This window comes from Halyomorpha halys, unplaced genomic scaffold, assembly GCF_000696795.3.
Source record: "Halyomorpha halys isolate HHAL.00 unplaced genomic scaffold, Hhal_1.1 Scaffold15.1, whole genome shotgun sequence".
Classification (NCBI taxonomy): domain Eukaryota; kingdom Metazoa; phylum Arthropoda; class Insecta; order Hemiptera; family Pentatomidae; genus Halyomorpha; species Halyomorpha halys.
Window position 1 is genome coordinate 1,313,783 of NW_027108914.1, and position 12,828 is coordinate 1,326,610.

General features: G+C 26.5%; 1 long non-coding RNA gene across 1 annotated transcript in view; it reads left to right on the plus strand.

The window, feature by feature from the left end:
• Window positions 1–12,828, plus strand: part of LOC136795709 (uncharacterized) — a 46,559-nt gene that overhangs the window by 9,672 nt on the left and 24,059 nt on the right. Inside the window, exon 2 of the long non-coding RNA XR_010843359.1 lies at window positions 4,622–4,746. This is a non-coding gene — a long non-coding RNA (uncharacterized lncRNA). The remainder of the gene's footprint in view (window positions 1–4,621; window positions 4,747–12,828) is intronic.

The following is a 12,828-nucleotide window of genomic DNA, read 5'->3' on the forward strand; positions in this document are numbered from 1 at the left end:
AACTCCAATCATTAATTATGATATTCATATCTAGCATACCACGGCGAAGGGGTCCAGATGATGGTGTCTAGTGTTTGAATTAAGTATAGCGCATCCCTTTTCAGTCAGTTCCCATCAGGAACCGATAGAGATACATAATATAAATATATAATATAAATACATAATATAAATATACAATATAAATACAAATACATAATATAAATACATTAATATATGAAAAAATTTCAATATGACACCGTGTACGGGGAACCCCTAATCGGGCTTAGAAACCCCGAGCCCCGTACACGGCATATTGTTTACGTGTCTACTTTTCCTAAGAGCAACGTCCTCAGACCATAACGCCCTTGATAAATCGCATTAATTCTGCATTCCACAGATTAGCTCCTTAGATGTCTTATCGCCGACCTCGAAGACGCAATTTCTGTATCATACAAGGCGTGGCTCTTATTAACTTGTGCCGTCAAACATAACAACCTCTGTGCCCATCACCCTCGTAGTTATTGGGATCCGGTATCTGATTGCTGTCTATGAGTCATATACGGACCCTTCCTATTGTTCGCCACAACAGACAGAAGTTTGACCTAAGTTAGTTTTATTCGAGATGAAATATAAATAAGCTAGGTAGATCTTCTCCTGCCCCCTAAAAAAAAAATAATAAAATATTTTTTTCTACTAATTATATTGTCACTTACAAACATTATATATTCACTCTGGATTATCTCTATAGGAAGTCTGGTGAGTCAATTCATTTAAAATTATTTGAGGTTAATGACTTCCATTTTGAATGAAATATTTATTAAATATTCATAATATTGTACAACGTTTCGGGACCACTGTCCCATATTCATGCACTTTAAAACCTACAAAAATAATAAAACTATCATAACAACAGTCTTCATCCTTATTTATTTTAATTTACACAATAATAATATTCACCTCATGATTTCATATGGGAAATCATGTCAACCATTTGTGCATCTTCACTTCTCCTTAGCATAGCCATTACTCTATATTTCTTACTACCTCTTTGGACCTTATCTCATGTCCAGTATGCTATTTGGTTACCTCCCTGTTTTTTACAAGTCCTGTTATGTATTTAATATTAACTTAGTGATTTTTTACATAAACCTGTTTATTTCATCTGATTTTTATGTTTTTATTTTAAGTCTATTTATAATGTCGGCGTAATGTGTATTTAGGTGTTTAGTGTCAGTTTTATAGTTTACTGTGTTTTGTATGTTTTTTGTTATATATATAACTTCTAGAAATCTTCTGCTTTTTGTATTTTGTGCTGTATCTATTATTTTTGGGTTTTCGAAATTGAATTCGTGGTTCAGTTTTATGCTGTGATAGGCCAGAGCTGTGGAATTTATATTTTTAGCGTTTTTACAATTGGTGATATGTTGCTTAATCCTAGTTTCAAGTTTTTTAGATGCTTCACCAATATATACTTTTTCACAATTTTCACAATCTATCTTGTAAATAGCATTTAGTTTTTTCCATCTTATTAACTTTGTCTTTCATGTTTGACAGCTTATTCTGTAATTTATTATTGTTGTATAAACTGTTTCTGATATTTATATTATTCTGTCAGTGTTTTTTTAATTTTATTTGTAAGGCCTGGTATGTATTGAAGTTTAAATATAAGTATACATCCACTGTATACTTCAACATACAACTACTATCATACCTTAACCACTGTTCTCATCAAGTTAATCATGGTGATTTTCCTAGCATGACTCTGAAAAATACTTTATGATGCTAACATTATGTAACAAGGTTGTTAACGTTGGTAGTAATCTATCCGTTTTTGTTCTTTTTATTTCTTCTCACAAAGAAAAAAGTAATTATTATGACCCGACAAGACTGGGTTTTTTAAAATGGCCAAAGGTATAAAGGCCGAAATATTACAAGAATGGCAAAGCAATAATAAAGTTTATCATAATAAATAAAATTTGTCCATCGTTTTCAGTCATCATAAAAAAAAAATAAATAAATAAAAAAAATAACACAAAATATTAAAAGTGAGTTAATAACTAGATAATACAAGGTTAAAGGCTTGAGTTGATTTGTCCTTGAAAGAATACAAGAAAAGAATTCAGTAATTTTGTTATCATGTTCTTCTAAAATTGTATCAACATAATTTATTTTATGTACTTTTGTTGCATTAAAGTTTCATTTAGCTTTATTTTATTTATTTTAAAAGATATGGAATTTTATGGAAAAAATAAATTGAGGTAGAATCAAACTTTTTACCGCCAGTGTAGATATATTATTTATTTTATTTTATTTCTTATACCTTGTTTGAATTGTGAATATAATAAGGTATACCTTAATTATATGTACGTATACATAATGGGCATAAATAACGTTAAAATAAACAAAAAGTTATCTTATATAATTTTTATTTTTTACAATCCGGGTTTGTATATTCTGATTGATAGTTAATTAACATTTTTTATTTACCTTTTCCATAATTTGTACCGTATGTTTGATTAATCAGTTTAACTAACATATGGGAGAAAATCTTATTTCATTTTATATGTGTAAAAACAATTTTTATATTATTATTATATAACTTTTATACGATTCTTATATGACTTTTATATTACAATTTTTCTCTCTTTCTACTTTATTCGTTACTCAAGTATGTGTAAAAATGAAATAGTATGTAATAAATTCTTGTATAAAAAAAGTTAAATATCCGTTTTGTATTATTTTAATTTTTTTCTATAATTTTCCATTTTCTGTAATTCTAGTATGTTGTTTTGCTCTGATGAAGTTCTTGTACTTACAAGTAGTATATTATTTATTTATTATCTTGATTTTGGTTTCGTTCTTGATTTAAGACAATCAGAAAGAAATTTTTTAGTCAACCAATACAACTATATTATTTCGTTTATTAATTTTATTTTTATTTTGCATTAAATCATTCTTAATACGTACATTAATTACGTTCCTTTGACCCAGTTATTTGTTATTTAAAACCATGCTCCTATTAAAACTATAAATCCACTGTGATGAAAAATGATGTTAGGCAAAGAAATTTTTAAAAACGAGCTTGATAATTAATAACATATTTTTACGAAACGCATAAGAGACATCCAACCTTCCGGTGGAAGAGAGCTATTTAGAGCGATTCCAGGTGTATCAAACCCGACTTAATACCGGTGAGCTCGAAGATTTTTCATTTCCACAAGCCAATTTTTTTCATTTTAAAATCCCCCTGATCCCGAGCCAAAACCCTATTTGGCTCATGACATTATTCATATAAACGAATTAGTCTTTATGATATTATTAAAACGTTCTTCTGACGCCAAGGCAAGATACTATTAGCACCACAGTCTTTGTTATTAACGGATTGTGAAATGAGATGAAAGATACGATAAATTAAGAGGAAACAACAAATATACATTTGTTAGTGCTATGAAATCTGGTAAAGGTTCCAAAAAGCATATGTTAACTATGAAAATCGGATTAGGGTGAGGTACCCTAGGAATCATTATTCAATGATCCATAGGTGTCATATTTTGCTAAGCTTGGGAGCCTGTCGATTAATAAATATTTCTCCTCATTATATTTTCTCTTTATAATTATACATTCACACCTGTGGTTGAAGATGATTTAATACATGACTGGATGGTATATTAGAAATATATAAAAATAAATTTTTCATTTCTGAGAGCTACAAAAAAATTTAATATTTGGAATAATTAAATAATAAACTACGAAGAAAGGTTTATTAAAAATATTCCTAACAACAAAATCTCTATTTTTCCTAAACTTTCAAATTTTTCCTTTAACCATTTTTATCCTTTGTCTTCAATTACTACAATATTAACAAATATATTCTTTTACAATATATTTTAAAATTTGAAATGGGAAGACTGAAATTTTCGTTACATCATTTTTTTACGAAACTGGATTTGGATTTCAGCTTATACTATGTCGGACTATTAATTAACTTAGACTTAAAAATTGTTAAACAAAGAAGTTTTTCTAGAAATGGAAAATCTGTAGTCAAGTAGGAGGCTGATAAAATAAATTGTGGAAAATTAAGAATTTTACGAAAAATAGAACATTGTGTTAATTATCCGCTTGAAAGTCCTCATTAAATGGTTTTAACAAAGATAAATTGTACTTATTTTTAAAGAAAATATTATCTATGCTGCAATTTACAATTATCTAACTTACATATTTTTTTTATTTCTTAATTTTTTTAAAAACAAAAGTTACGCTAAAGAAAAAAGATAAGAAAATACAAAATCCCTCCTTTTCTGCAGTAAATCGAACAATTGTCTATATGTACTTTGTTTTTTTTTTCTTTTGGATCTAATTTAACTTCTATAAAATATTAAATTCTTACGGAACACCCCATATGTAAAGCCACAATTCTTTATTCTGGTCTTAGTAATTCAAAACATACTGGCATCTTATTTTTCCTTTCCGACCGACTTCTCTGAAAATAGTGGAAGTAGTCCCCAAAGTTACTTTTAGAGGTTTTTTTAGAACTTCATAGCACTAAAACATTTTGAAAGTTATTATAATTTCTGTTTTCTGTTTTTATATTGTGATTTTATTCATCCTTGGCAATGATTTTATTATTATTATTATTTTTTAGGACACATTATGAAATATCCTACAGCCAGTTCAAACAAGATAATAAAAACAAATCAAACGATATTTGAATGTAAAATTGTTACATTGGGACGTCCATGGATAGCAATGAAAGTCGAAGTGCTGATAGTAAGTAGAACATTAGTAAAACTTATTTATATAATTAATTTACCTTATCTATCAAACAAGAATAAGAACGGAGTTTATGAGGGCATATTGTTACCACCATGAAAGTATATTGTCCATTGTAAAACATCATTTTTTGAGAATTATCCATCAAAGGATACAGAATGACAAACTGCGTTCTTACTTCATAACATTATGCAAATCATCAACCACTGTGAACAACTCATTAAATTAAATTTTAAAACAGTTTAATATAAGACATTCTTAACCTTATATTTCTAGCCTAAATTTGAGCAAATGTATCATATTGTATATGAATTGTGTTTTAAATAACTTTGTTATACTTAACATATAGTTTATCATAAAATATTTACTATGAAAATAGATGTGATCTTGTTCTAAGGTTATGTAATAAACTCTCAACAAGGTTTTTACCAATTATCGACTTGAGTTGTAACAAAAGTCTTTATAACTTATTATTAAGACAACGGTATCATTGTGTACATTAGTAATTTTGTTTATTTCTGAGGAGAATGCCTAAACCGTTTTTATAAGCAGTTCTAGATATTTAGTCGATTTTTAATTGTTAACGATAATGATCATTATCGTTTATCGTTTATGTTTCATTCTTTAATTGATTACTTACAAATAATAAAATTAAAACTATTTAACACGATGTTAAAATAGTATAATATTTCATAATTTTATATTAGGATACTAATATTTTATTTTTAATATTCTAGAATGTCACAATCAACTATTTATTCAACTGTTCAAATATTTAAAATGCTTTTAATGTTTTTGAAGTGTAAAGCTTGTAATTAATTTGTCATAAATTAAAATTTTATCTAATTAAAGATCAAAATGTATAAATACCTACTCATCAAAATGTATACATTTTATTTGTTACAATGGAAGCATTTTCATTTAAGATTTCAATATTTTCAGTCCTAAAGTTAAAAAAATAAAACAAGAAAAACAATTTTTAAATAATATCTTTCTAATATCCGCAGGATTAATTTAATATTACTTATAAAACACTATACCCATTAATTTATCAAAAATAGTTTAAAAAAATATTTTTGCTATGAATAATTTAAGTGAACCTATTTAAGTAACTAAATTGTTCCTAAATAGTTTTGCTATTCCATATTTTTAAACAGTATGGACAAAATAAATATAATTATTATAACAAGTAATTTCAAAGACAAAATTCTATAAAAAATATAAACAATTTATATGAGTTATATATTTATAGTACCTTATGAAAATACTCTGGCAGAACAGGCTAAACTATTCCTCCGTTCTGACGGGATTTGAGGTTGATACTCCAGGCATAGCTAAGGAAAATGTTCCCACTCGAGAACCCTAAAAGACAATCCTGATACAGGGGTATATTTGCCGGAAGAATACAATATGAGATAATACATTAATTTTGACTAGCATTAGTATGAATCCATGCAAAAAAAATAAATTTACAAATCTATTTAATTAACAATTAAAATAACAATAGAAGACACGTCTCAATACGATAATTTAATTTAAAGTTTTTTCTATCAAGAAACTATTAATTTTCTTCAGGAACAGATTAAAATTGTTTAAATAATTATGTTATTTTAAATTAGATGGACGTTTTTCAAATGTAACGAAAAAAGAAAATTGCTTCAAGAAAAAACAAAAAATTAATATAAATAAAAAAGAGAAAGAAAATAATTTATTTAATGTTATTTTTAATAGTCTCTATTTTTAGACTTCAGTATTTCTTATTTTAAACCACTAAACAAAATAATGCACTAACACCCAACGGACACGTTAATGCTTGTCCTTACTTTATTTGAGACAAAAGATAAATGCATTTAATAACTTATAGTAGCGTAAAATAAAATACCTGAATTATGCTCTATCATGAAATGATAGTGCAATAATAATCAATTCAATGGAACCCGATCAAAAAATAACTAATTCTTTCGATTATAACAGCATATTAAGGACAGAATAAAAATATCTAGTTTAAAAGTATATATTGGTTTTAAGTATATTTGGTTATGACTAAACATCCACCAAACTTACTAACATATAAAGACAAGTATACTTTTATTTCAATAATGAAATAGTAGATGTCTGATAAAATAAAAATACATATATACATAGAAATCCTACTTATATTGAAATACTTGTTCGAGAATGACTTTGTTGTACTTGGTCAAAATAATATCAGCACATAATTTATTAATTAATTAGGATAAAATAATAATTTGATTATAAAATAAAAATATAGAGTTAGAGAAGTAAATTGATTTTAAGTTAGTTAAATTATTTTTGACTTCTTCTGATCCCAACTGCCGCCATTGCTACCGGAGATGTCCCACAGTCGGAGGGACTTCCGGAGACTTTAATGGCTGCTAAGACTTGATCAGAAGGCTTATTTTTGTGAATATTTTTAAAATCCATCTCTGCCTCTAGGATAACTCAGCCGTATGTTCTTGACTAGACTGCATAGTTCTGGAAGCCAGCCGCTTGAAAGAGCCACCTTTCTGACAGGGCAACGCCCCCGTGGCTGACGGACCAATCAGATCTTCGGTACCTTTTGGGTCCGCCCTTCGGGACCTCCTACTCAGCATGGCCGACCGTGGGCGTGGAAGTTAGGAGCGGCAAATTCGAATATGTGCCCAATACAAGAATCAGCTTCAATTTTAACTTATGAACTGAGTTTGTTTCGCGTTTCCGTTTTAATGAATGGGGTTGTTAAAGTCTCCTAAGCCGTTTCGACCTTGCCAATGCTTATCCTATCAGAGTAACCCCCTTCTTTGAGTCATCCCCTGGTCTAAGATTTAATTGCGAATTATAATAAGATACTCGGAATTCCTTAGTCTTTGCGATCAAAGAACTTCCTATTTTGCTTATAATAATGTTGTTATAGTAATGCATTAGACATCGGTAGTATATGACTGAATTTAACTTACTATTCTTGTCAAAGCAAAAGTATTTCAAAATTCTCATTTGTAAAGATAGACATATGCTTACAATATTTATTAGTTGTAGAAAGCCGACTGTTTTGTTATAAGGCATTTATAATTTCAATCTTACTTATACTTAGATAAATTAGAGAAATTATAAAGGAGCATTTGAGCCAGGTACATGGACAATTTTGAAACAAATCGCCTCAAATATAATATATATTTAATTCTAGTCATCACACAAAACTATAAACATTCTTACAAGAATTGTGTTTTGGTCACTGAACGTAAATTTTCGTAACCCAATTGAATTCATAAATCCTATTTGTTTTGTTGTTTTCCAATATATTGCCACTCAAAATTTTTGAAAAATGTAATAAGGTGATCATAAATGAATTTAAATTGAATAACACTTAGAAGGAAGTGATATAAAATAATTAATCAGGAAATTTGGAAAAACTTCTTTCAGCGTTTCTCTTTCATTATAAAAGTTAAAAATACCTGCTTTTATTTTATATTAAAGAATTTTGTTTCCATTCTACTTAGATATATGTACATTTTTAATTTATATATATGCATGTCTATATATAAATTTAAAATAAGTATTCTTTATAAACTTTTATGAACTATTATTGTTAAAAACTAAAAGTAACTATTATAACTTTTAAAATAGGCATTCATATCTTTCAAAGCATAAATTCAATAAAAGCTTCAAATATTATATATTGGATATATTATGGTTGACTTTGAAATTTTTCAGCTTTTAAACTATGAAGAAAACACCCCCATAGAAGTTACATAAAAATATGAAGAGTTTATTTTTTAAATAATTCAGTTTATTCATTAAATAATAATTCATAAATAAATACAATAAGATAAATATTATATATGATAATCAATCACTAAAGTCATTTTCTCTAGCTAAGTTCTGGATAGTACTGATATTCAGTATTGACTTAACATAACTTTTCAGTTATAAATAAAATTACAATTTAATTTATATATTATATAATATTAGTTAATATGTGTAGTATATTATATTTAATGTTAATCCAGGACAAATGAATAAGTACACCATTTTTAGTTACCTATGTTATTTCATTCAGTTGAAATTGGCTTTAAAATATGTAATTATTAAAATTTATATCATGAATATGCCATCTGCATAATTAAATTTCATATAAAAAAAATTAATAAAACAAATAGAATATAAAAATATGTTTTATATTCCACATTTTTGTATTATATGTTATTTAGAAGTTCATGTTTTTGCCTTGGCTCCAGCAAAGATCCACGATTTGTTATAATATACAGTAAACCTATTGACACTTTAAAACTATTTTTATATAATAAAACCATTTATTATCTAAGAATTCTTTTCAACGCATTTTTAAATGCTCACATTCCACCTGAACAGATGCTGTATCCAATAATTGGCTGTCGAAATATCTTTTCTAGCTTCAGTCCACCCTTCAAATATCCACTAACATAAACACTAAAAAAGAAAGTATATAAAAAGATATTCAAAAGGAAAGAGGAAAAAAAATCTTGAGTTATGATGGCCTGATGCAGGCTGCCGGAGGCGAACGAAACGTCACGCCGGAATAGATGAGAGTAGGAAGAGATAGTTTTGAGCGAATGCCAAGGCGACCCTGTCGGACAACTATTAGTACATCTACAGGTGCAAAATAAATAAAATAAATTATTACATTTTTTTTTTGCATACACTGATTATATCCGGCCGTTCGTGTTAATCTCAGTTTTCTGACAGACGAATATATTTCTGAGTCGGCCGAGTCTTTGGGTAGTTTTTGGAGGATTAATTCCACTAGCTTTTGAGTGGTTGTGACTTGTTATACAAGTTATAAATTTTTCAGAATATTTATATTCCTACCTTGGAGAACATTTTTATAACGAATTTATTTTTAAAAAATAAATAAACACTATTATTTTCAGGAATATAAATTCAAATTATCGTACACAGTAATTGCTGTGTTGTTACTAAAATTTTATAATTACAAGTATCTCATATTTATTATGAATAATTTAAATAAATAATACATTACAGAAATAATTTATTTTTGGACTCGTTTATCTGCGTAACTAATAAATTTTGTTCAAAATAAATAGATTTATTTTACCAAGACATATATTATTAATTGATTTAAAATTAATTATTCTTATAGTAATAAAAATATATTGTATATACATTTTTTATGATTCTAATTCTAAGGTTGTTATAATTCTTTTACGGATAATATAAATACAATTTAAAACCTAAAATTTCATTTATAATAATAGATTGGTCGAACCATAATAATAAAAATTAAATTTATGTTCAATGTTTATAGTAAACCCATTATGATGTTCATGAATTTCTCATTTATGAAAAAAAATATTAGTTTTTTTGTTTAATAAAACAAAATAATAGGATTGTACCACAAAAAATTTTAGTTTTCAGGAACTGGTAAGAGTACAATAATAAAATAAAGGTTTATTATATATTTTGTCTAGGCTCATATTAAAAGTTAAATCTGAATAGAGTATAATTTTTGTGGCAATCTTTTATTACATAGTTTGTAAAGAAATATGACAAATATTATTACTATGTTTTAAAAAATAAATTACCTACTAGTCATAAATGGAGTGGTAATACATTTAAAATAATTTTTTTTTTTCGAAATGACCAGTGAAAATCGATCAAATTTTAATTTTTTTTTTGTATTATGACAGATATTTTCGTAATATGCACATGAAAAAAAGGTAATTAATTAAAATAGTGTTCATATCTTTATATATGCCCTAAACTGTAAACGTCATAATAATAATTGTAAACATTCAAATAAGTCTGTAAAGTCCATTAAAATGGTTATTGTATCTTAGTGAAAGCTGTAAGTCTTCATGGATACAAAAAAATATCTTAAAGTTAAAGAATATATAAAGATATATATTAACAAATGGTGGAACAACATAATTATATAATAACATATTTTCTATTAACTCAGACTATTTATCAATTAAAATAATATATTGTTAAATACTTCGTGGTAATCGATAATAAATAAAACTTTTTTTTTTATCTATAACTTAATTTAAGTATAATATTTGTAAATCAGCAGAATTCAAAAATCTTATCCTACTGTTATGGTGGACATTTCGAAAGTTGGATTTCCAGATTCCTGATCTATATCTTTGGAAACGGAATTATTTTTAGAAAATAACAGGTCTAATTTTAGTGCATTTTACTGTTGAGACTGAAATGTATACGGAAAGTCTTCCCAGACTTTGATGAGTTTATAAACTGAAGAACCGACCCCCCGTTGTTTTATGCAGGACGCTATGGGTTTCAGTAGAACCTTCTGTTGTTTTGTTTTCAAGACAGCTCTCGATTTTGTATAAAACATTCCCATAACGTTCTATTGGATTACAAACACTATACATATATAATTATTTTTTATCAGGTGTTCGATATATTAAATTAAATTTATTAATTATTATGTATTAGGTGAGATCGGGGAAAGTTTTACAACTTTTTATAATTTCTTTTCTGAATTTTGAGGAATTCATTTTCTCTAAAACATTATCTAGAAACAAGCAGAATTATTTTCCAAAAACTAAATACATATTTTTTACACGAAATTGTGATCTTGTGACGTTGAAAAATGTATTTTTGTTCGAACAAAATGTGTCAAGAGATAATGTTTTCAGTTATAATTTAAATGGAAAATAATTAAAATAACTAGATGTGGGAACCAGACCTCACTTTGTTGTTTTACAAAAACCGTTGAGATAACAATTTAAGGTTTCATCATATCACAAAAGTCTTTATGAGCCCTCTTTATTTTGCGATGGATTAGGTTTAAGATTTAAAGCAATAAATGGCATAAGCAATTTTTATCTTTTTCGTGTTTGAGATTCTATGTATTAGTGACATTTGCATCAGAAAAAGAAAGTTTTAACAACTTCGTGTCTAGGCATTAGATTTTTCTTGCCTCTTTTCTCATGACAGAGGAATTTCAAAAGAAAAATTTAAAAGTTGCTGTTTATAGTGATAAATCTAAATTTACTCAATATTGTAAATTTAGTAGGTTATTTATAATTTTATTATTTTAAAATATTATTGAGGGGTTTTCTACCAAAAGTTAATATATCCAGTTTTGGTAAGTTCTTATTTTAAAATTATTATGTCGATAAGTTAAATTTTGATTGAAAATAATGATTTTTATTTGACAGAGAAAAATGTAAATTTTGAAATGAAATAAAAACGTTTTTGATGTAAAATATTAATTTGTCATAAAAACATTTAATGAAAAAACTATTCAATATTAACCATCAGTCAGTCACCTTTCTACATCAGGTATATAAATTTATTTTGTCTCCTCATATCTGTTATTTTTATTAATTATTATTATTATTATTATCTCCTTCTTACCTGCTACTGTACTTTACCTTTACTGCATTCACTTTACCTGTTTATCATTTACACCTAATTTTTACCATATTTATTACTATAACTAATGTGTATTGCTCTATTATTTGTACACATGACTGTACCTATTATTAATTATTCTCCTATTCATTTATATTCATATTTTTTAACTTAATTTGTCTCTTTTTCTTTTTTAATATTTTTCTATAATTTTTTACTCTTTATGTAAATGTATTCTAATTTTCTTGTCATATCTTAAATTGTTTGTATCTTCTTTTCATTTTTCTTGACGAAGCCCTGTAATGTGGAGCGAAACGTTGGTTAACATTAAATAGTTTTTTGTCTTTTCTTTTTCTATTTTTTAACTTTATCGACTGCCACCCATCTGTATCTTCTTCATACGTTCAATTGTCTTTTTCCAAAAAAAACATTTCATATCTAAAAGAGGACACAGTGAAGTCTCATAGATATCGCGTCAATTAATAACAAATAAAAAAAATTTGATGTGATGCTGAGCAAATCAATTTATCCTTAATAATAAATCAAGTATTTTGTGGTAATTAAAAAATGCAGTTTAATTATTTTGCTATTCAGGGCGTTGGATTAATAAAATAAAATTGATACCGCTATAACAAAAAATAAATTAAAGAGAGAAACAACCCAAAAATTCAAATACATAATAGTAGTATTATTATTTTA